The sequence below is a fragment of the Mirounga angustirostris genome, unplaced genomic scaffold, assembly GCF_029215605.1.
Source record: "Mirounga angustirostris isolate CCGP_5_RB_7025 unplaced genomic scaffold, mMirAng1.0.hap1 SCAF_12, whole genome shotgun sequence".
NCBI classification, from domain to species: Eukaryota; Metazoa; Chordata; class Mammalia; order Carnivora; family Phocidae; genus Mirounga; species Mirounga angustirostris.
In genome coordinates this window covers 22,898,733-22,924,979 of record NW_026991720.1, presented here as the reverse complement: position 1 = coordinate 22,924,979, position 26,247 = coordinate 22,898,733, and the positions used below count along the sequence as shown (strand labels likewise).

Below are 26,247 nucleotides of genomic sequence, written 5' to 3'. Positions count from 1 at the left end.
CATTCTGAGTAAGTTACATGCATGATTTATTAATTCTACTCACTTGTAACCCTCAGAATGTATTGTACTTATAAAGAAATACAGAGGTAATAAGTATTACAAGGTTGGCATGGTTACTCTGCAAAGATTGTCATTTTGCTCCATCATTCTTAGTATGTTGCTTCCGTCCTTTCATGGTTCAAGATGACTGCTGGAGCTCAAGGCTTTATTCCTGTATTATAACCAGTCAAGAAGGAGAAAGGGCAAACAGCCAAAAAAAAAGGGAGGGGCCTTCCCAGAAGCCCCACCCAACAATTTCCACTTACCTTTCCTCTGCTAAGCCCAGGTTAATGGTGGAATTTAGGATGACTAGAATGTGAGAGACTTATTTATTTATTTATTTATAAAGATTTTATTTATTTATCTGACAGACACAGCGAGAGAGGGAACACAAGCAGGGGGAGGGGGAGAGGGAGAAGCAGGCTTCCCGCCCAGCAGGGAGCCCGATGCGGGTCTCGATCCCAGGACCCTGGGGTCATGACCTGAGTCTAAGGCAGACGCTTAACGACAGCCATCCAGGTGCCCCGAGAGACGAATTTAATAGATGGTAGTAGCTAGGAGAGGAAGAAATGACATAATTGAATGGCATGACCTTAATGGAGTTGCTTTATATAAGAGTGAGGCAATAGTGTTCTGGCAGAGAGTACAGCAATTGCAGAGGTTCTGAGGGGCCGTTATACCAGGTGATTTTAAGGAATAGCAAGGAAGCCAGTGTAGCTGGAGTAGAGACGGAGAGTTGTATGGATGAGGCCAGAAGGTAACAGGGAGACATACCATACATGGTCTTAATTGGTTATATTAAGGATTTTAGGCTTTGGCTTTTGTTCTAAATGAGATAGGAAACGACTGGAAAGTTTCAAGCAGAGTGACATGATCTGATCTAAGTTTTAACAAGATCATTCAGGCTGCAAGGTTGAGAGAATACACTGAAGAGGGTCAGGGGTGGTAGTAAGAAGATCAGTTAGGAGGTTACTGCAATGACCAGATAAGAGATGATGATAGTTTGGATCAGATAATAGCAGTGAAGATGGGAGAAGTGGTTAGATTCTGTATATATTTTGAAAGTAGAGCAAATTGGATATGCTAATAAATTCAACTAGTGTTTGAAAGAAAGAGGAGTTAAGGATGACTTCAAAGCCTTTGGCGAGAACAGCTTTTGGGATGAGAGTTAATAGGGGAAAAGTTGTCCAAAATGAAGATAATTGATATAGCGACCTACTGTCAGTGTAGTTAGTATCTTCCAGTTTCAATATATTCCTGTTTCTTGTCTGCATCCATTTCTTCCTTTTCAGTATACATTTAACTGACTTTCAGTACATTCATTCACTGTTTTGCTCAACAAATGTCTGTTGAGTAATTACAAAGTGTTCCAGCCTTTATCAGTTAGGTTTTCTTTGGTTGCAAGTTGATTTAAGCAAAAAAAGAGAGTGGGTAGGGGAAGGAGGATATTATAAGGATAATAAGAGTAACTCACAGAATCAAAGGAAATGCTGAAGAATCATAGGTGGGAAGAGCCCTGAACTAAACTGTCATATCAGAGAAGTTTAGGTAGCATAATGGACATAATATTTTTATCAGGGTAACTTTATCTGGATAAATCACTCGTATCATTGAGTATCTAATTTAATAATGATACTGAGCTAGATGCTGAGGTAGGAGTGGTGGTGGAGGAGGCATCCAAAGCTTGAATAAAATAGAATAAATATACTCAGAAGGGGGGCGCCTGGGTGGCTCAGTCGTTAAGCGTCTGCCTTCGGCTCAGGTCATGATCCCAGGGTTCTGGGATTGAGCCCTGCATCAGGCTCCCTGCTCTGCAGGAAGCCTGCTTTTCCCTCTCCCACTCCCCCTGCTTGTGTTCCTCTCTTGCGGTGTCTCTCTCTGTCAAATAAATAAAATCTTTAAAATATATGTATATATATATATATACTCAGAAGGTTTTAATAGAGTAGAATTAATAAATCATGTAGTAACTTATTCAAATTAGAATGTAATAAATACCATAAAAGATGAAACAAAGATGACTTTATATTAACAAAGATGACCGTTTTAGTTTAATTTTTAAAAGATTTATTTATTTTAGAGAGAGAGAGAGAGCATGCAGTGGGGGAGGACCAGAGGGAGAGGGGGAGAGAGAGTCTTAAGCAGACTCCACACTGAGCATGGAGCCCAACACAGAGCTCTATCCCACGACCGTGAGATCATGACCTTAGCTAAAACCAAGAGTCGGACAGTAAACTGACTGCATCACCCAGGTGCCCCTGTGGTATAATTTTATTTTATTTTATTTTTTTATTTTTAAGATATTATTTATTCATTTGAGACACAGAGATACAGAGAGAGAGAGAGCATGAGTGGGGTGGGGAGGCAGAGGGAGAGGGAGAAGCAGGCTCCCCGCTGAGCCAGGAGCCCGATGTGGGGCTCGATCCCAGGACCCCAGAATCATGACCTGAGCCAAAGGCAGACGCTTAACTATCTGAGCCACCCAGATGCCCCGCCCCTGTGGCATAATTATAGATATAGATAGGTTTTAAAGGAAAGGTAAAACAATGAAGAGAAACTTTTTTGTTTATTAATACAGCATGAGTATATTTTGTTATGAAGAAATAATAAAATATGGTATGTCCATAGAATGTAATAATATGCAGCCATCAGAAATTATGTTGTACAAGTATACTTAATGAGAAGGGGGATTGGTCATTATGGGTTTCTTTTTAATGATCATTATGTTTTAAGTGAAAACAAAAAATGGATTATAAAATAACATGAGTAGAAAATGTCAATTTAAAGTAAGAAAGAGAGGATGTGTGTGTGTGTGTGTACATGCATGCTCTCCAGTTTATTGAGTTTACCTTAGCCTTATTAAATTTGGATATTAGTGTGGATAATATATTGGAGGTGGGGGTGAGGGTAGTTTTTTTTTTTTTAAGATTTTATTTATTTGAAAGAGGGAGAGCACAAGCAGGGGGAGCTGCAGAGAGAGAGGGAGAAGCAGACTCCCCACTGAGCAGGGAGCCTGACATGGGCTCTATCCCAGAATCCTGGTATCATGATCTGAGCTGAAGGCAGATGCTTAACCGACTGAGCCACCCAGGTGCCCCAGGGGTGAGGGTAGTATTGAAGGCAAAGAAAACAGGCTGTTGTAATTATCTGAGTAAGAGAGGATAAAGGCCTTTCCTATGACAGGAAATGGAGGAAATCTAATAAGAGAGGTATTAAGATGATAGAATTGATGGAATTTGGTGACATTTTTTGTTGGGGTGGATGCTCTGTGTGGTAAGAGAGGAGGATGAGTTTCTAATCTTGTATGGTTGGATGAATGGTAGTACTAATTCCTGTTTCTTTCTTTTTTAAAGATTTTATTTATTTGTCAGAGAGAGAGAGAGCACAAGCAAGGGGAGCGGCAGGCAGAGGGAGAAGCAGGCTCCCTGCTGAGCAAGGAACCCAATGCAGGACTTGATCCCAGGACCCTGGTATCATGACCTGAGCCAAAGGCAGACACTTAACCGGCTGAGCCACCCAGGCATCCCAATTCCTGTTTAGTCCCAATTCCATAGTCCTGTAACATGAAAGTAAGAGCATTGAAAATGTCAAATTATCTGTTTTAAGAAAAAATCGATGGGGGCGGTATGTAGAGAGACAGAGATGAAAGTGAGAAATAATTTAAGAGTTTTTAGACAAACTTCCTATTTTGATCTACTCCCCTTTTACTCTTAGTTCTTATTTATTTAATTTATTTATTTAAGATTTTATTTATCTATTTATCAGAGAGAGAGCACACAAGCAGGGAGAGGGGCAGAGGCAGAGGGAGAAGCATGCTCCCCGCCAAGCAAGGAGCACAATGCGGGACTCGATCCTAGGACCCTGGGATTGTGACCTGAGCCGAAGGCAGACGCTTAACCAACTGAGCCACCCAGGCGTCCCCTCTTAGTTCTAATTTAACTTTAGCATTTGTGGGATGACCTAAATCCCTGTGCTATCTTTAGGATCTTGTTTTTATCATTCATTTTTATCATAGACCCTAAACTCATTTTATTGTAGACCCTAAAGAAGTTCAATTTGACAAGAGTATCTTGCCTTTGTTGAAACAAATAAACAGACAAAAATATCTTGAAGATTGCTTGGTGGGCTGGGTTTCTCTTTTGGTAGAATGTTACAACTTTTTGAAAATAAATAGATCTCTTGACTTTTAAAAATAGCTTTATTAAGATATAATTACATACTGTAAAGTTCACTCATTTTAGGTATACAATTCAATGTTTCTTTTATGTTTATAGAGTGTGTGACCATTACCATAATCTAATCTTATTTTAGAACATTTTCAGCATCCCGAAAAGAAACCTGTAGTAATCATTCCCCTACTCCTCCCACTCCACTCCACCCTCACCACCTCTAGGCAACCACTAATCTATTTTCTGTCTCTATAGATTTGCCTGTTCTGGACATTACATATAAGTGGGATCATATAATACTTATATACCTCTTGACTTTTGAAGTGTTTCCCTTCCTCAGTTGATTATTTTTGTGTTTCATATTTTTAAAGGTCACTTGAAAGTGTATAGTATTTATAGCTCTATCTTGCCTGATAAATTTGCTTGATTCTTACTTCATACTTGTGTCCTATCATTTAATACAATACTTTGTACATAATATATATCAAATAATTTGTAGTATTTCATGGTTTTTTATGGACATTAAAATATATGCTTTGTTGATATTGTCCCAATGTCTGAATTTCATTTACTGTTTCTTATTTCCATTTTCTCCCCTATTTACTTGTTAGCTGAATAGTGTTTATACTTACATTACTTGGTAGGAAAGAGGACAAAAGTTTACTGAAAAGAAAATGAAGCCCTTTAGGAAATTGTTAGGTTTATCATTTTTTAAAAATCTTTTTTATATTTAAGTAATCTCTACACCCAACATGGGGCTCAAACTCAATCCCGAGATCAAGAGTTGCATGCTCTACCAACTGAGCCAGCCAGGTGCCCCGAAACTGTTAGGTTTATCTTAATACTTCATTTCTCAGTTCCTTTAGATCTTTCCTCATTGTATAATCTGGGTCACCCTGATTGAAAGATTCTGCCTTCCTAATGTAACATCAATTGTGTTTAGAACTGCTTTGGTATACCTGCCTGATTGGTGTCCTCTCCATTGTGTTCTTCCTCGCCAGAGCACAAAGAGATTCAGAAAGGATGATAGAGTATATACATTCCTTTAGTTAGAATCTAATTAGTACAAATAACCTTGGATCTGTGAGTGCTATCTCCTATGTGTGATAAAAGGCAGAAGATTTTTCTTTTTTTTTTTCCTTCTTCCTCTTTTTGAGTTTTGCTGCCTATGGCTTTTTTGGATTTTTTTTCTGTCATAGGCTTTACATTTGACAAAAGGTGAAAAGCGCACTTGAGATTCCTGTAAATTGCCAGATAAAATATAACAAACATTATTTTAAATTCCATAACTGAGCTTATAAAAAAAAAAGTAAGGAAAATCCTCAAGGGCAAAAATGAAGGGTAAATTAAAAACTAAAGTGGTTAAGTACATCAGTTAAAACTATGGCTGGCCCTGGGTAATGAAGAGGCTTCAGTTTTAACAGCCATACAGGAACAGGAGACTTTCCTGCCTCCCTCCATTATGCTAGGTTCCTCAAAAGGTGGTCACACCATTGAAAAGATGATCTAAAAAAACATCTGCCTAGTGATGTGATGTCACACACTGTATGAGTTTGTCCACACTGTATGAGTTCTAGATGAAAAAGTTTTTTTCTGAGAATTTGTTACCAAGGGCTTATTCTCATGTAATTTTGGTTTAGAATGTCCCTCTTTCTCTGCAGTTTAGGAAACCCAAGGTTGAGAAATTAATGTGTAAAGTAGTCCTGAATCAGTGACAGTTACATAGCATCAGGCTGAAGCAAATGCAAAACTTCTCTATGGGAATATCTTCAATATAGGCCATACAGGATTCCCACAACCAAAAGTGCTCTAAAGTGTTTTTTTTAAATAGAACTTTAAAAAATACAGTCATCAAAATTTAAAACTCAGTGGACAACATCAGTGATAGAATGGATAAATTGTGGCATACTCAGGGGCGCCTGGGTGGCTCAGACAGTTAAGCATTTGCCTTCAGCTCGGGTCATGATCCCACGGTCCTGGGATCAAGCCCCATGTCGGCCTCCCTGCTGAGCAGGGAGTCTGCTTCTCCCTCTCCCTCTGCCTGCTGCTTCCCCTGCTTGTACACTCTCTCTCTCTGTCAAAAATAAATAAAATCTTAAAAAAAAAAATTGTGGCATACTCATACAATGGAATACTATTGGAAATGAATAAATTGTTGCTATGTACAATATTATGGTCTAATAAAGATAATGCTGAATGAAGGAGGCCAGACACAAAAGAATATGTACTATATGATTTCATTTATATAAAGCTATGAACTCTAACATGGTATTAAAAGTCATGATAGTGAGGGAAAGGACAGTGACTGGGAGGGAGGATGAAGGAGGTTTCTAGAGTGCTGGATTTCTTGACCTGGGTGGTAGTTACATGATTGTTTCACTTTGTGATAATTCATTGAGTTTATGATTTGTTTACTTGCTTAATCTAATAGAAAGCAGGAAAGGAAAGTGTAATATAGAACAGAAAGGATAAATAGAAGGCATAGTTAAAGATGGTAGAAATTAATTCAAATGCATCAGTAATCATACTAAAGTAAGTGAATTACACTTACCACTTAAAAGACAGATTGTCTTTTATAGTGTGTTTCCAAGATGGCTGGTATTAATTCATTTCCTTTACATGTATGCTATTCTCCCTCCTAAAGGTCAAATTTATTCCTCCACTCATCTTGAATCTGGGCTGGCTTTAGTGACTTGTTTGACCAATAGAAGGTACCAGAAGTGACATTTGGGGACTTTTAAGGCTAGGTCATGAGACGCTTTTGCAGCTTCCATCTATCTTTCAACATTGTTTTTTTGGAATGCTCTCCCATGGAATATAGTCTGGGAACCCAGCTGTCATGCTGTGAGAAGCCCAAGCCAGATGGAGAGGCCCAGCTGAGCTCCCAGCCAGCAACCAGCATCAGCTGCCAGCCATGTGAGTGAAGAAGTCATCTTGGACATCCCAGTCCCAGCAGACATCATATGGAGAAAAACCCAGTCCCCAGGCATATGGACCCAGTGTAGCCATCTTCAGCCATTAGAGCCACTCTGCCTGAAGCCCTAGATGTCATGGAGTAGACATAAACTATCCCCTATAGTCTGTCTGAATTCTTGACCCTCAGAGTTATGAGCATAATAAGATGATTGTAGTTTTATGACATTAAGTTTTGGAGTATTTTGTTCGTAGCAATAGATAATTGAAAAGAATTTGGTACCTGGAAGTGAGGTGCATCTATAACCTAAAATTTAGGTTGGCTTTGGAACTTGGTGGTGAGTAGAAGCTCACTGTTAGTCAGGTCTTTAAACACAGTGAGAAAAGTGTTATTGGAGGCGGGATAACAGGGAATCATTGTCATATAAATGGTACAAGGTTTGTTAGCATTGTCAAATGTGGTAACGTGGAAGATAGAAAATGTATCCAATGAATTGGATTTATCCAAAGAGATTTCTAGGCAGAATGTTGGCAAGTGTTACCTAGCTGTTTCTAACTGCCTATATAGAGGTGAATGAGGAATGAACTATATTCAGTTTTTAAGCAGGACTTATAGGGGAAATGTTTCTAACCCAGGATCTGTCATGTTTTAAAATAAAACTTTTTCTCATCTCCAGTTGCTCTGGATGGCCAATGACTTAATGAAATGGCTTCAGAGCAAAGGTAAAATTCAAGATTCTACCAATAAAACATGGCCTCAGAGTAAAGATCTCAAAGGTGCAAATATAAATCCCTTTGCAAAGACTTCAAAAAGATATAAGAATAGAATAGAATGTTTTAGCTAGATAAAAAGATGTCCAAAGATCTTAAAGGAATGCTTCTTACACCTTCTCTGTTAAATAATAGGGGTTCTAAGGATCCTAAGGATGTTTTCTTACTGTAGCCTCAGAACACAGAACTTAAGATAGAGAAGGTTGGTATGGCTGTGTCTCCTGGAGTGAACTCCTGTAAGAGTCATAGGGGGTCTATAAGGTTTTAAACAAATTGTACTAACAGAAGCAGCTTCAGCTTGGATTAAAAAGGAACAGAGACAGTAAAAACTGAAAATAAACCTTTGGACTTCTAATCATCTACAAGAAGGAAGCAGGCCGAGAAGGCTACTCCATTGCAAACATTAATCATCTCTTATGTGAAAGGAAGGACGACTCAGAGGTGGAGCCGAGAGTTTTGGAGAATCACTCTCAGAGAATAGGATTGGGCTGTAATCAAGGAACTGGTGACTTGTGTCTGATTAAATTTCAGAATTGCTATGGACCAGTAACTGCTATGTGTTTCTTGTTCCTTCCCCTTCTTCCTCATATTTTGAATGAGAGTGTAATTGTGGTTATCCTGAGTCAGTCTCACTGTTGTACGTTTGTGTGTTGGGTGTGTGGGAGCAGATAATTTGTTTCTTTATTCAGATCAAGAGGAACTATACTCCAGTAGCTGTACCTGAGGAACTGCATCTGAGGAGCCTCAATCTCACCTGGACCTGAATTAGATAATCAAGATTCTGGACATCAAGCTGATGCCATTATGAGATGAGACTTTTGAAGGTCTTAGAAGAGGGTGAGTGTGTTTTGCATGTGGGAGGGACTTGTTGGGGCCAGAGGGTGGTTATGTGGTAGCTTTTCTCCAAAGTGGCCATTGTTAATTTCTTCCTTGCCATTCAGAGGTGGAGTCTATTGCTCTCCTCCTTTTGAATCTAGGCTGGCTTTAGTGACTTGCTTGACCAATTGAATGCCACTTTCTAAGACTTCTGAGGCTACGTTATAAGAAGCCTTGCAGCTTCTGCCTATGCCTTTTGGAATATTTGCACTCAGAACCCAGCCACCATGCTGTAAGAGGCCCAAGCCAGATGGAGAGGACACATGTAGGCACTGGTTGATAGCCCCGGTGAGCTACTAACAAATAGCATGAACTAGCTGTAGCCATATGAGTGAGTAAAGGAAGTTGGACAGTCCAGCCCTAGCATACAGCACCTGGAGAAGAACTGGGGTCTCAGACAAATAGCTCCTGTTGAGACATCCTAGCCATCTTCATCTATTCAAGTCATCCCATCTGAGGTCCCAGACATTGTGGATCAGAAACCTGCTATCTCTGCTATGCCCTGATAGAATTTGTGGCCCACAAAATCGTGAGAAAAATAAAATGATTATTGTTTATACCACTGAGTTTTGGGGTAGTTTTTTATGTAGTAATAGATGACTGTAACATCATTAGATTGAATATAAAAGAATTCAGCTCTATGCAGTTTATAAGAGGCATACCTAATAAAACATAAAGAATCAGATTGAAAGTAAGGTATGGAAAAACATATTCTAAAAGAAAGCTGCTATAGCTGGGCATTAGTAGGCAAAATTAACTTGAAGGCAAAAATCATTAGAATTTTAAAAATCAGTCACTAAAAATTATAAAAGGAATAATTAACTAGGAAGGGATAATAATTTCAAATCCTGTGCCCCCAATACTATGGCCTCAAAATATGTAGATAGAATATAGGAGAAAAGAATACATATACAATTATAGGAAAATTGATACATCTACAAAGCAGGACATTTTAACACATTTTTCTCAGTGATTGCAGGTCAAACAGACAAAAAATTTGAGAAGATTTGAACAGATGACCAACAAGCTTGATTTGGTGGGCCTCTACAGAGTCCTGCACATAATAGATGAGAATATACTTTCTTTTTAAGCAGTTTTTAGAAAATTGTACAAATACTGAATTCATAAAGCAAGTCTCAACAAAACCAATGAATGGGTATTTAAGCATGAGTATGTTCTCATACTCAATAAGGATTGAAATTAAACTAAAAGATGTTCTCATACTCAGTAAAGATTGAAATTAAACTAAAAGATGATCAAAATCACTATATGTTTGGAAATTTAGAGGCATGGCATACTTCTAAGTAACTCATAGGTCAAAGAAGAAATAATAGAAATCAGAAATAAAGCTAACTTACTAAAACTGACTCAAGAAGAAATAAAAATCTGAATAGGCCTATAATCATTACATAAATTAATAAGTAAAAATGTATCGAAGGTGTACAATTTAAAAAGTTTTGGCGTAGGTATACAACTGTGAAACTGTCATCACAGTTAAGATAATCTGTCTATCACCTCTAAAGTCTTCTGCCCCTTCCAACCTAACCTCATCCCTAGGCAATTACTGAACTGCTTTATGTTACAATAGATGAGTTGGCATTTTTTTTATGAAATCATGCAGTGCATCATCTTTTGGGGCTGGGGGTTTATAGTTCTTTCACTTAGCATCATTATTTTGAGATCATCCATGCTGTTGAGTGGTCAGAGGTTCATTCCTTTTATTTCTTAGTAGTATTACATTGTGTGGCTAGACCACACTGATTTTTCAACTGCTTTCATCGATATTTGGGTTATTTCCAGTTTGGGGCTCTTAGCCGCTGTGAACATTTGTGTACAAGTGTTTGTAGACGTGCTTTTGTTCCTTTGTTAAATAGATAGGAGTGTAATATTTAGATCATATAATTATGTTTAACTTCTAAGAAGCTGCCAAACTGTTTTCCAAAATGGTTTTGCTATTTTACATTCCCACCGAAGTATAGGGGATTTTGAGTTCCTCCACATCCTTGGCAACACCTTGTATGGGCAGTCTTTATTTTTAGCCATTCTAGTAAGTGTATAGTACTATACAGCATATAGTTGAGTTTTGCTTTATTAATGCAAATGACATTCTCTGTCTTTCAACTGACTATATTTAAAGTGATTATTGATATGGTTAGGTTTAAACCTACTGTCTTGCTATTTGTTTTCTATTTACCCCATCTGTTCTAATTTTATTTTTCCTTTCTTTCTGTCTTATTTTGGGTTAATTACCATTCACTCATATTTCTTTGTTAGCATATTTGTTTTATTTTGTTTTAATGGTTGCTTTAGGATTTGTAGTACACATCTTCAGCTTATCATAGTTTGCCTTTAAATGTTATACCACTTTACCTATAGTATAAAAAATTTATAATAAACTGAAAAAAGAAGTTTACAATAGTTCTTAGACAATAGAAGAAGTATTCCCCTCTCTTCCCTCTCAGATTTTGTGCTATTTTTGTCATATATTTTCTCCCTTGATTATGAACCCCACACCATCTTGTGATTATTTTTATATCAACAGTAAACTTAGAGATTTACATAATAAGAAAAAAAAATCTTACACAAATACCCATGTAGTTATTCATTCTGGTGCTCTTTACTCTTTGTGCAGATTCAGATTTTCATCTGGTATTATCCTTCTCAAAAGGTTTATTTCAACATTTCTTCTAGTGCAGGCCTACTGGTAATGAGTTCTTTCCTGTATCTGAAAATGTCTTTTATTTCACCTTTGTTTTTGAAACATTTTTTCCTCAGTATAGAATTGTAGGTTGACCGTTTTCGCTTTTGCATCCCCTTAAAGCTGTTGCTTCACTGTTGACTTGCATTGTTTCTGATGAGAAAAATGCTGTCATCCTTATCTTTGTTCCTCTATATATAGTGTGTCTTTTTTTCTGGCTGCTTTTAATATTGTCTTTTTATCAGTGGTTTGAACAATTTGATTATGTTATTGATGTAGTTTTTCTTGTGTTCTTCTTCTTGGAGGTTCATTGAACATCTTGAACCTATGGGTTTATTGTTTTGTTTTTTTTTTATCAAATTTGGAAAAAAATTTTTTCCCAATTTTTTTAAACTTTTTTTTTTTTAAGAGTTTATTTATTTATTTGGCAGAGAGAGAGAGAGAGAGCACAAGCAGAGGGAGAAGCAGGCTCCCTGAGGAGCAGGGCATCTGATGCAGGGTTCAGTCCTGGGACCCTGGGATCATGACCTGAGCTGGAGGCAGTCGCTTAGCCAACTGAGCCACCCAGGCACCCCTCCAATTGTTTTTTAAAATACTTTTCTGTCCTTGGGGCGCCTGGGTGGCTCAGATGGTTAAGCGTCTGCCTTCGGCTCAGGTCATGATCCCAGGGTTCTGGGATCGAGTCCCGCATCGGGCTCCCTGCTAGGCGGGGAGCCTGCTTCTCCCTCTGCCTCTGCCTCTCTCTCTCTCTCTGACTTTCATGAATAAATAAATAAAACATTAAAAAAAAAATACTTTTCTGTCCTTATTCCCTCTCCTTTAAGAAACTCAAATTACAAATATATTAGGCAGCTTAAAGTGTTCCCACAACTCACTGATGGTCTTTTTTCCCCTTTTTCCTCTGGTTCATTTTGGACAGTTTCTTTTGTTGTGTCTTCAAATTCACTCATCTCTTATTTGGTTCTGTCTAGTTTGCTGTTAATCTTTTTTTTTTTTTTTTAAAGATTATTTATTTATTTATTTATTTGAGGGAAAGAGAGAGAGACAGAGAAACAGCATGAGAGGGGAGAGGGTCAGAGGGAGAAGCAGGCTCCCCACCGAGCCGGGAGCCCGATGTGGGACTCGATCCCAGGACTCCGGGATCATGACCTGAGCCGAAGGCAGTTGCTTAACCAACTGAGCCACCCAGGTGCCCTAGGTTGCTATTAATCTTATGCAGTGTATTTTTCATCTAAGACATTGTACATTTAATCTCTAGAAGTTTGATTTAGATTTTTTTTTAGATCTCCTATGTTTCCATTTATTTTTTTTTGAAAATGGAATACAGGTATTGTAACTTTTAATGCCTATGTCTACTAATTCTGACATCTGTGTCAATTTTGTATAAGTTTAGCTGATTCTCCTCTTTATGTGTCATATTTTCCTGTTTCTTTGTGTATCTTTTAAATTTGTTTGGATGCTAAGCATTGTGAATTTTACCGTGTGGGTACTGGATCTTTTTCTTTTTCTTTGTTTTCTATCACACCTAAGTTATCATTACTATTTGACCCTTCTTGGTCTCCCATTTAGGATTTGTTAGGTTGGGCCAGAGCAGTTTTCCATCTAAGGTAATTTTTCCTCACACGCTTCTGAATACTCTACCCAGTGCTCTGTAAATTGGGGGCTTTTCCATTCTGATTGGTATTCCTGAATGCCATTCAAGAGTAAGCATTATTCCTGTTTTATTTGAGTGACAGTGGTCCCTTACATGCAATCACTGGTCAGTGTTTTGCTGAATACTTGAGGGGCACCCACCACATATTTCCAGAAGGCTCTCTGTGCAGCCTTCTCTTCTCCAGCACTCTGTCCTGCAAACTGTATCTGCCTTGGTCTCCCCACCGACTCTCAGCTCCATCTCCTCAACTAAGATAGTCTGCTGGACTCTACTGGGTTCCTTCTCCCTGAGCTGTGCCCTGGAAATGGTCTCAAGGTAGTAAGCTGAGGCATTCATAGAACTCATTTCACTTGTTTCCTGTCTCTCAGGGATCACTGTCCTTTCATTCACTGCCTGAGCCGTGTCTTCAAAACCATTGTTTCATATATTTTGTCTGTTTTTGTTTGTTTGATTCAGGCAGGCAGGTGAATGTTGTACCTCTTACTCCTTATTGGCTGGAAATGGAAGTCCCCTATTTTCTTTATTTTTTATTTTTTATTTATTTATTTTTTATTTTTTTTATTTTTTTAAAAGATTTTATTTATTTATTTGACAGAGAGAGACACAGCGAGAGAGGGAACACAAGCAGGGGGAGTGGGAGAGGGAGAAGCAGACTCCCTGCCGAGCAGGGAGCCCGATGCGGGGCTCGATCCCAGGATCCTGGGATCATGACCAGAGCCGAAGGCAGACGCTTAACGACTGAGCCACTCAGGCGCCCCTTTATTTTTTATTTTTAAACATTTTTTATTTAAATTCAATTAATTAACATATAATGTATTATTGATTTCAGAGGTACAGGACTGTGTTTCATCGGTCTTTTTTTTTTTTAATCAGTCTTATATAATACCCAGTGCTCATTATAACACATGCCCTCCTTAATGTCCATCACCCAGTTACCCCATCCCTCCACCCCTCTCCCATCTAGCAACTCTCAGTTTGTTTCCTATGATTAAGAGTCTCTTATGGTTTGTCTCCTTCTCTTGTTTTGTCTTGTTTTATTTTTTCCTCTCTTCCCCTATGATCCTCTGTTTTGTTTCTCAAATTCCACATATCAATGAGATCATATGATAATTGTCCTTTTCTGATTGGGAATTCCCCCATTTTCTATACTTTTTATGTACTTAAAATGTATTGTGATAAATACATAAACCAAACAAGTGTATTTGTCAAAGGTAAAGTAGTGATTAGATTTTTCCAGACTTCAGTTAAACTTGACTTTTTTCTCCTCAAACATTTTGAGAGACTAAAGTTTTATATTTTAGGTAGTTCCTTTTTCTTTTCTTTTCTTTTTTTTTTTTATTTGAGAGAGAGCATGAAAGAGAGAGAGCACATGAGCAGGGGGAGGGGCAGAGGGAGAGGGAGAAGCAGGGGTCGATCCCAGGACCCTGAGATCATGACCTGAGCTGAAGGCAGACGCTTAACCTACTGAGCCACCCAGGCATCCCATTCCTTTTGCTTTGATTCTAGTAGAGTTCAGTGATTATCTTTTTTAAATTTATTTTTTAGGGCGCCTGGGTGGCTCAGTTGGTTAAGCGACTGCCTTCGGCTCAGGTCATGATCCTGGAGTCCCGGGATCGAGTCCCGCATCGGGCTCACTGCTCAGCAGGGAGTCTGCTTCTCCCTCTGATCCTCCTCCCTCTCATGCTCTCTGTCTCTCATTCTCTCTCTCTCTCAAATAAATAAATAAAATCTTAAAAAAATAAATAAATTTATTTATTTTTTATTTTTATTTATTTTTATTTTTTTTAGTAATCTCTATACCCAACATGGGGCTTGAACTCATGACCAGGAGATCAAGAGTTTCATACTCTTCCAAATGAGCAAATGAACTGGCCAGGCACCCCCAGTGATTATCTTTAAAACAAAGAGGTTTATTATGTTCTATTACTGTATGAATAGAGCAATACTTCTTTTACTACAGGGCCTGAGGCCTGAACTCAGTATTGCTATCTTGTTTCATATTAGCTTCCAAGTAGCATCAGGTGGTCATTTTTTACTTTAAAACCAGTCTACTAATCTGGTCTGATTTGATCTTGTGACCTCAGGAGAGAACCCTCCCAGGAACAGAATAAAGAAACACATTATATCTGAGGCTTTAAAAAACAAAATGAAGATCCAAATATTAAAATCATTTTAATATCTTTAAACCCTGCTACAATGGAGTCATTTAAAAAAAAAAGGAAGCACTGTCCTCTAGCCTAGTTAATGAATTATTTAATTTGAATACTATTTTATTATAAATAATTGATTTCCAAGATTTCCTGAAGTAGGAAGACTGTGTACTAGTTGAATAGTTTAAGGGAAGTGATAAGGATGTGAATTCTGCTGCGTGGAAGTAATAAAGGAAACAAAGATATGGGGTTGGGCTTAATATTTGAATAGAGAGTGATTCTGAAGTTAAGATGAGCGAGTTTGTCAGTCTCCTCAGAGAAGAAGTAAGGTCATCTGATGAGAGTGAGGAATAGGAGGACAGAAAAAGCTTGGAGTAGCTGTTTGGGGGCCATCTTGAGTCAATGTGATTTTCGCCTTTCTGGGGATGGAAATGAGGAATTCTCTTGGAGGGTTCTGGCTTGTTACTTTCACTCTTTCTCTTTTCTATGTTCAGTATGTAATTGTTGATTAATTGAAAAGAAATGGGAATGAAATTTTTTTTTAAGATTTATTTTTATTTTTTTAAAAGATTTAATTTATTTATTTGACAGAGAGAGACACAGCAAGAGAGGGAACAAAAGCAGGGGGAGTGGGAGAGGGAGAAGCAGGCTTCCCGCTGAGCAGGGAGCCCAATGCGGGACTTGATCCCAGGACTCTGGAATCATGACCTGAGTTAAAGGCAGACACTTAACGACTGAGCCACCCAGGCGCCCTGGGAATGAAATTTTTTTTAAAGAATTTTTTTTCAAAGCAGGAAAGTGTATCGAGAAATGAAAAAACCTTCAAATCATTAGTTTCTGGAGCTTTATTTTTGGCCAACTGGAATAGTACAGTTTTTATTGTATCAATTTATAGCTCTAGGAAGGTGGACAAATTTCAGATTTTTTCTACAATATTTTTATAAAAGTGAAATCTAGTTAAGATTTGCCTTGGAGTATAAAAGATTAGAAGACATGATACAGAAGGGTCCAAGGCTGCTCAGGAGTTCGTGAGGATGGGATAGCCAACTCTAGGTGTTTACATGTATATGTATGTTTGTAAGTATGTATTTGTAGCCAGCATCAACTGTTTAGAGCTGCAGTCTTCTTTTTCTCTCCCATCTGTTTCCTCCCTGATGTGTGTATTGTATATATTTATTTACAGCAGGCATCCGCTATGTTCTTTTTTTTCTCCTATATGTGGCCTCCATGAGTCATTCTTTCAAGAGCACCCAAATTTATTGAATTGACTTAAACTTCCAATTTTTTTTTGGAGAATTGGGCAGAGATCGGTACATAGAGATTCCTAATGGAGAATCCATAAGGCGAGGAAGTGATGAGCTCTGTGTGTTCTGAGATGACCAGCTTTCCTACCCTGACCAGGAAGGAGTATTTTGCCAAAGTCTTTTCGTGGTGTCAGGGAACTGGAATTGAGGACTCTTAACTTCCAGCCTTGGCAAGTCTTAATGGAAAGGAAAAAAGATCACACAAAAAAGAACTTAGGTCCCTCGACTTAGTGCCAACTTCCCTTCAAAGAGAAATGTTCTTAACTTTGTAGAATCCATGTGATTAAAATTCTTCATATCTTTCTACAGTTGTGAGCAATAATTTCTCTCTTTAAACCAGGACATCCCAGCGCCTGGGTGACTCAGTCGGTTAAGCGACTGCTTTCAGCTCAGGTCATGACCCCAGGGTCCTGGGATCAAGTCCCGCGTCGGGCTCCCTGTTCAGCGGAGAGTCTGCTTCTCCCTCAACAACTCACCTCTGCTCGTGATCTCTCTCTCTCTCGGATAAATAAATAAAATCTTAAAAAAAAACAAAACAAAAAACCAGGGCATCCCCCCAATAAATTTTAGGCGTATCAAACCAACTAGTTTTAAAGATTTTTTTCTTTAAAGATTTTATTTATGTATTTATTTGACAGATAGACACAGTGAGAGAGGGAACACAAGCAGGGGGAGTGGGAGAGGGAGAAGCAGACTCCCCACAGAACAAGGAGCCTCATGTGGGACTTGATCCCAGGACTCTGGGATCATGACCTCAGCCAAAGGCAGATGCTTAACCGACTGAGCCACCCAAGCATCCCTCAAACCAACTAGTTTTAGAGCAAATACCCTTTGTGGGGTGAAAATGAAAGAATTGAGTCTCCGTAATGTAAAATGGAGTAGTAATGTGAGGTGATGTAGTGACAGACATAATTAGATGGAGTTGTGTGTGTTCTAGAGCAGTAGCTCTCAAACTTCTTGGTCTCAGGACTCTTTTACATTCTTAACAATTTGAGGATCCCAAAGAGTTTTTGTGTATGTGGGTTATAGCTATCAATATTTACTGTATTAGGAATTAAAATGGAGAACTTAAATTTATTTATAATAACAATAATAAACATGTTACTATTTCTTTGAAAGTGAGGAAATTTTAAAAATATTTATGTATTTTATTTGAAAATAATAAGCCCATTACATGTCAACATAAATAACCATATGAAAAATAACTATATTTTTTTCCAAACAAAACATTTCATGGGAAGAACGGCATTGTTTTGTATTTTTGCAAATCTCTCTTATATCTGGCTTTATTAAAAACAGCTAGAATTTCATATCTGCTTTTGCATTCAGTCTGGTGCATTGCCACACATCATGTATCTTGTGGAAAACTCTACTGTACACTTATGAGATAATGAGAATAAAAAACACAAATATCATCTTAGTCTTATCACAAAAATACTTGTGATCTCAAGCACCCCCTGAAAGTGTCTCATTATATTCAGGGGTTTTTGAAACACTGTTCCCTAACTATTTATGTGTGGGGGAAAAAGAAACACAAGAGTTTTCTCCATTGAGGGGCACTTGGGTGGCTCAGTCAGTTAAGCAGCTGCCTTTGGCTCAGGTCATGATCTCAGGGTCCTGGGATTTGAGCCCTGCACCAGGCTTCTTGTTCAGCGGGGAGTCTGCTCTCCACACCCGCCTCCCCCCCACCCCACCCCGCCCATGCTCTCTCTCTCCTCTCTCAAATAAATAAATATAGTTGTTTAAAAAAAAGTTTTCTCCATTGAATAAAACAAAATTTTCCATGTGTTTAATCAGTACTGACTGTTTAACCTATTAATTAAGCAGTATAACATTCAGACTCCAGAATTGAAGTGGGTGTTACAGTCGAAACCTCCAAGCACTGAACTGGGAGTCAATCCCAGTTCATGTGCTTTTTAAAAGTAGTTGTTTAGTGTTTTTGCAGGTTATTGTTAACCAGTGGGAGAAGAAAATTGAGCCAGATCCATGGGGAAGAACTAAAGAATTTTAGAGATTAAAAATGACCTTTAAAGATAATCTAGTCGTAAAATTTTAGACTTTCAGATTTGAAAAGTGCCTGAGAGTTCATCTAATCCAATCCTTAAGCTTTTGAATAATTACAACTAGTACTTGTGATGTATAGGCTAAGTACTTTATATACAGTCCCTCTCTTTCTCACCATTTTGATTTTTACTGTTTCTTTTTAAAGTTTTTGTAATAGAAAATGTCAAACATATACCCCATTACCTACCTTCAGCAATTGTTAATAATGGCCAAATGTTTCATGTATACCTCTACCCACTCTACTCACTCCCCTGAATTATTGGATGCAAGTTCTAGACATTTTACAGTTTTACCTATATACATTTTTATTTATATCTCTAAAAGATAAGGGTTTTAAATAAATAACCACAGTTCCATTATCACACTAAAAACATTAACAATAATTCTTTAATAGTATCAAAACCGCATGGTTTGCATTTCTGATTGTGTCATTCATATATATATATATGTTTGTTTGGTTTTTTTCCAGTGTGTTTGGGATACAAGTAAATTTTGTTCAGTGCAGTTGGTTGATTTGTCACTTAAAACTCTTCTGTCTCTTTTTCTTTCTCTTCTCTAATTTTTTGTTACAGAAACTGCGTCATTTGTCTTGTCAAGTTTCCTTGAGTCTGATTTTTGCTGATTGTATCTCTATGATGTCTTTTAATGTGTTCCTTTGTCCTCTGCATTTCCTGTAAATTGGTACTTAGATTTAGAAGTTTGCTCAGACTTCTTCAGAGTGGTGATACTTTCATCAGCAAGTGTATAATGTCTTTCTTTTTGTGATGTCAGTAGCTATTGATGATTTTTACTTAGGTCCATTAAATCATTAAGAGTTGCAAAATGATGATATTCCGACCTATCATTATTTTTATACTTCTATAAAAAAAGAAAACTTCCCCTTATCTAGTATTTAATTACCCTGTAGTTCACTTGGGAAAGTCAGGATGAATGCTCAGTTCTTCCCTTTTATTTATCAATTTTCAAAATAATGAATTGGATCACAGCATTATCCAATGGTGACTGATTGGGGTCTCTTTTGTTTTGTTTTTGGTATCATTATGAACTCCTAGATTTTAAATATATATATTATTATATATAAAATATATTTAATATATTTATAAGTTTATATATTTTATAAATTTTATTAATAAATTTTATAAATTTACTTATATATTTTTATAAATATATAAAGATATATATTAAATATATATTAATTTTTTAAAGTAAACTCTATTCCACACATGGGGCTTGAATTCACAGTCCCCAGATCAAGAGTCCACATGCTCTACTGACTGAGCCAGCCAGGCATCCCTAATATTCTTTAATATATTTCAGTCTATTGCTCCTACCACACATTATTCCTCTTCTGGTGATTTTACATATTTGTTTCTTCTAAAAGATTAAGATTGAAGATCAGGACATGTCTTAGTCTTCTTTGTGTCCCTGATGCCTAGTGCATGACTTTCAATAAATATTTGTCAAATGAATGAACGTTCTGAGCAGCATTTAAAAATATGAGTTCATTTTAGTGGCATGACAGAGGAACAGTGTTCAAGTATGACATCCTTGCTTATCTGAAAAAAGATGATATAACAGTGAAAAATATTTTGGGTGACTGTGAAAGAAAAAGGTGTTTTTAAAAAGTGAATGTTATTTAATTGCTACTTGTTAGCAGATACGGAGTGGTTTAATCTATTGTTTCCAGTGAATTTTTTCATTGTATTTTTGTTCAAAGGAATAAATAAGAATCTTTGTTTTTCCTTTTCTAGCTATAAGTAACAATTAACTGACCAACCCACCCAGGCGTTTCTTCTATAAGTAACATTTAAAAGCATCCTCTCTCCTCCCCATTCTTTTTTCCCTTAATATAAATGGCAAAGAACATTCACATCATCACAAACATGTTCCCCACGAGTTTATCCATTTGTTTTACAACCTCCCCAAATTACAAGAAAGTAAAGCAGAACTAACTTTTTAAGTACTCACAATATTCTATTCATATCATTTATTCTTATCACAACCTTATTATGTAGGTAAGATTATTATCATCCTCCCCATTTTATAGGTGAAGTAATTGAGACACAGACATTAAGTAACTTGCCCAAGGTCACACAACTAGTGAATGTTAGAGCCAGGATTCAAATTATGCATTCTTTGTCCAGAGGCTTTGCTGTTAAATTGCCTTTAGTGACTTTACCACAGACTCTTTTGCAGGATGGAATGGTGTTCATAAAAGGATTTTATGGTCATATAATAAAATTACTCATTTAGTGTCACAAAATCTGTCATTTTATAACAGTAAGTAATTATGGCTAAGCCAGTATTTTTTTTTTTTTAGATGAAACTTTATTCCCAGAAACATGAATTCTGTTTTTTTCCCTAGGTCATCATTTTGTAGGTTATATTAAGGCAAATAAATATGAACTGTTAAAGAATAAGTTCTTATTATCCTCTGTGAAAAAATTAGAATTCACAGAATTTTCAAATCTTAAACATTTTTAGGAACAGTGCTTGTAAAATAATTTGTTAGCCATTACTTTCCCTGTGATTAGGTGATTATAACTTGCTTTGTGTGGGTACTAAGCATTCATAGCATTCTCATACATGAGCCCCGAAGAGGCACTTGTTCTAGTTTCTTCACTCTCCTTGCTTCCTTCATTATCATGAATTTATGCATGATAAAGAGAAAATATCCCATAAGCACTATAATAATCTGTAATTGTTACAGCTGAGGCTGTAGCATATATAATAGAATTTACTGGTTGTGCAAAATTTCCTGCTGACTGCTATATGTCACTCCTTCTCTCCCACTCAATAAGATTGAATGTAATATGAGAATGAAAGTGACATTAGTAGGGAAAACTTTGCATCTAATTTAGTTGCTTCATAAAAAGGTGCTTAAGTGTTTTTAGAAATAAGTGTATTTGGGACGCTGTTACAACTTGGCTTCTAGATTGAGAAACATTACTCTTAAAAGCATATTGCTTAGCCACTTTTCTTCAAATTGATATAGCAAAGACATCTAGTAGCATTCTTTTTTCCCCCTATCTTTGAAACTTTAGTTTTGGGAAGCTCAGTTTTAATGGTTGAGGAAAAGGAATTTTTTAAAAAGGAAACCAAGAGGGCGCCTGGGTGGCTCAGTCGTTAAGCGTCTGCCTTCAGCTCAGGTCATGATCCCAGGGTCCTGGGATCGAGTCCCACATCAGGCTCCCTGCTCAGCAGGAAGCCTGCTTCTCCCTCTCCCACTCCCCCTGCTTGTGTTCCTGCTCTCGCTATCTCTCTCTCCGTCAAATAAATAAATAAAATCTTGGGGCGCCTGGGTGGCTCAGTTGGTTGAGCGACTGCCTTCGGCTCAGGTCATGATCCTGGAGTCCCGGGATCGAGTCCCGCATCGGGCTCCCTGCTCGGCGGGGAGTCTGCTTCTCCTTCTGACCTTCCTCCCTCTCATGCTCTCTGTCTCTCATTCTCTCTCAGATAAATAAATAAAAATCTTAAAATAAATAAATAAATAAATAAATAAAATCTTAAAAAATAAATAAATAAATAAAAAGGAAACCAAGAAATAACAATGCTACATTTATTATAAGTAGTATTCTGCTGATTCCCCAAGACCAAGAGATAAAAAATATTCTTATAACACATGAAAGTTATATGCAAATATATGTGTGTCCCTTCAACTAATATCACTATCTGGATATGGCTTTGAAAATGTTCTAATAGAAGCCATGAATTGATTATAACCACAGAATAAAACTTACCTGAGGGAATCTAACACACAAAAATTTTTTCAAACAGAAAAACAATAAAAGCAGCAACAACAAATTAAATTCTTATAGGTCAGGGCTTAACATGTTGAAGTCATTCAAATATTTATAGCAATTGTCCCTTAACTATTGAAATGTAGTATAATCCCAGGAAAGAGGTGGCCTAGTATGAATTTATGTGTGGTATTGAGAATAAGGACTCAGGGCGCCTGGGTGGCTCAGATGGTTAAGCGTCTGCCTTCGGCTCAGGTCATGATCCCGGGGTCCTGGGATCGAGTCCCGCATCGGGCTCTCTGCTCCTTGGGAGCCTGCTTCTCCCTCTGCCTCTCTCTCTCTCTGTCTCTCATGAATAAATAAATAAAAATCTTAAAAAAAAAAAAAAGAGAATAAGGACTCAGATATGATTTGTTCTTTTATTTTTTATTGTTAAGTAGTCTCCACACCCAATGTGGGGCTCAAACTCACAACCCAAGATCAAGAGTCACGTGTTCCACCAACTGAGCCAGCCAGTCGCCCCAGATATGATTTGTTCTAAACTAAGAAATTCATTTTAGAGACTGTAAATTCACTTTTAGGAGCTTATTTCATAGTCAGTGTGATTATTCATTTATTTGTTATGAAAAGTGCTTTATCCCATTTGGCTTATTCAGTAGTAGTGGAGAAGGATTGTTTAGATTGATGTTCATAATATTTCTCTTTGTATGGATCTAACCAGTTATTCTGTAGGACAAATAACATTAATTCAGCTCTTCTTTATTCTGACTGGTATAATCTAGCTGGCATTCCAATATATGTTTAGTTGATAGGATAATTAATTACTTCGTGTGCCCATGATAAATGTTATTTATTTGGATACATTTGCCTTTCCTATTTTTTTCATAATTGGTTTGACTGCATTTCTAAAATCTGCTCATTAGAGTGACAGCCAAAAAAGCCCCACATGTCTGAGGAAGTGCCAGGAAAGTGTTAACACTCCAATTTCCCTAATCCTCATCCCTTAGTTTTAGCAGTCACTGAAATCAGATGAGTTAGACTCTCAAGAGGCTGGTAATCTGTTTAGGACTATTCTAGCGGAGGGAATTAACCTTTGAGTATCTTTTATGTATCAAGGGCTTAACAGTGTGTTAACTCATTTAATTCTTAGAATTCTGTGAGGTAGATGGTACACCAATTTTACAGGTAAGATATTGAGACTAGTTATCAATTTACCCTAAGTCGTACACACCTTATGTAGAAAAACTGTCATTTGAACCCATCTTAGTCTCCAAATACCTCTTTCTACTACACCATACATACATCTATGTCCACTACACCACTATATCATCTGAACATGCTGTCTTCTGTTAGTAAATATTTTAATGAATTGGGGCAGATAATGGGATTAGTAGACATACCAAGGAGATTGCAAAGATATATAATGTGTAGGAAATCACAAGACTGTAAGATAACATAGACTTTTAGATCTACCACCTAACATGTGCATATTGGGCAAGTGATATATTGCCTTTCTTGCAGTTTCCCTGTGTGTAAAATAAGGATATCTGTTCTACCTTCCCAATGAGGTGTTGAGAGAGAGGGAGGGAGAGAGAGGAATGTGTGTGTGTGTGTAAGCTTCAAAAATCATGAAACTTGACAAATGTAAAGGATTCTGTATTATGATTATAGAGAGTCCTGTAGCTTGGTGGATTGGTATCACTCTTCTAACTAAGGAACAATTAGTTGATCTTGGCCATTGGAACTCAAAGAAGTAGCATCTGTCAATCACAGTCATTTCTTGGAAGGAAGAATTGAAAAATGCACAGCAGTTATTCTCCTTGACCTCTTTCTCTGAAAGGGAATTTGATTAGGCAAGCTGGTTTCATAATAGAGTAGAGCTTCTCTCTTCTCTCCAGGGAGTTGAAGCTGAGCAGCCAGACTTGTTCTGTGAAGCTAGAGCAATCCGGTTTTAAAGGATTTAACTAAATTTATTGTGATTAAGGTTTTATGAGGGATGTACATTGCAGAGCAGCAGCTTTAAAAATGTTACATATGAGTCAGTCTATATCCCTAGGTTGAGAACAGAAGACTACAACTTGTTTAAGCTAGGGGAATATTCCTCAGCAATTCTATAGCATCTTGAAGAGAAACTTAGATTCTGAAAGCAGAAAAAGAGGCAGTATGGAACCAGTTGTATGGACTGTAGAATTGAGTCCTCATCTAGGCATTATTTGCTATTTCTTTAGACCTTTCTTAGTGGGCAGACTTGTGGGCTTTTTCCGTTATATAGAGAAAGAAAATTAAAACACAACTCTCAACACATAATAAACACATAATAAATATATGAATGTTTAATAAAAACAACTATAGAATCGTGCCAATTATGTCTTTATTTTTTTTATCTTTTTTTTTTTTTTTAAAGATTTTATTTATTTATTTGACAGAGAGAGAGATAGCAAGAGCAGGAACACAAGCAGGAGGAGTGGGAGAAGGAGAAGCAGGCTTCCTGCGGAGCAGGGAGCCCTATGTGAGGCTCGATCCCAGGACCCTGGGATCATGACCTGAGCCGAAGGCAGACGCTTAACGACTGAGCCACCCAGGCGCCCCCAATTATGTCTTTAAGATGAAGGCAGTGAATGGCCAGAGAAATGAGTTTCTGTAATTACAGGCATCCCTGGAGGGTTACCACATGCCCTGGTAGAACTCAGATTGTCTCTAACTAGGAATATCTTGCTCTCTCATTTTTCCCAACAGTTGCTGGCCCTGCTGGGGGTTTGTATATATGCAGAGTTAGAGCCACTGGTTGAAGTAATTAGGCCAAAGTCAAGACAAAAATAGATCAGTCATTTTTTTCTAAAAAAGACTTTCTACATTCCTACTGTTGCCTTTATTTGTTAAATTGGTTTTGGAAAAATACATAGCTGATTTAAGACCCTGGAATCTTAGTACCTCAGGCCAGTCTCTTGGTTCTGCTGCTTCAGTCTTGCCTCTTCCAGTATGTGTTATTTAAAGAATCTGATTGGAGACCTGGAAATGTGGTTACAAGAGTCTTGTTTTGGGGGAATCATTTAGTATTACTCAAAACAGTTACTTTTTTAAAGTAAGAAGTCAAGGAAATAATAGGAAGAGGAGAGGAGAGGCTGCATATAGGGAGCCAATGAGGAACCGCTGTATAGGAACCATCAACTATAGACTTCCTTTCCAATTAAGTACTTTCTTAAAAGATTAGAAACATCTAGGGAAGAAAGATAAAATTATTTTTGGTGCCATGTTGGCTTTCACTAGATTTAAATATTTTGGCTTTCTAGGGAGACATGCACTTGATAGAGAGTAAATGTCTGGGTTTTATTAAAATGGAAAGATTGGGATGCTTATACCTACATTTTACATGATCTGAAAGGTGAAATAGAAATTTCAGGATCTTCTGATAATAGGTGGTTTAGAATAATACTTAAAAGAAATGGTTTCTGAAAACAGCCTTATAAAGACAAATGTGTATTTTCATATTAAACTTGCTAAGTTAGTCTTTACTCTTGCCTGGTGAGTTAGAGTTTTTAGAGGCTTTAGTTTATGTTTTTCTTTCTAAGATTTAGTGTAAGATATGGCAACCTTGCTGAAGTAGGTAGCCAACTTATCAAACTGTATATGTATTGTATGCCTAGCACAATGTATGACTGTGAGTAAGATCGTTGGGGATATGACAGGAAAGGATTGTAGAGAAGTGTCTGTTTCAAATAGAGGGAGCTTCTAGAAGACATCACTGTTCATTTATTCCATCTAGAAATTCTTTGTACTAAATATATCCTCTGGGTAGTGATAGTGGCAGAAGTTGCCTGTGAGTCCTTTGCACTTAGTATGCTTTATTTTGAAAATGAGTTTCATCTGGG

At 37.3% G+C, this 26,247-nt stretch overlaps 1 protein-coding gene across 8 annotated transcripts in view; it reads left to right on the top strand.

The window, feature by feature from the left end:
• AHCYL2 (adenosylhomocysteinase like 2) overlaps window positions 1-26,247 on the top strand; it is a 164,836-nt gene that overhangs the window by 28,814 nt on the left and 109,775 nt on the right. For 4 of the 8 annotated variants that reach the window (XM_064574969.1, XM_064574970.1, XM_045864292.3 and 1 more), the window contains exon 2: window positions 8,582-8,729. The exons of the other annotated variants lie outside the window; for them this stretch is intronic. The gene's annotated coding sequence lies outside the window, so the exon portion shown is untranslated. The remainder of the gene's footprint in view (window positions 1-8,581; window positions 8,730-26,247) is intronic. 8 annotated transcript variants of the gene reach the window in all.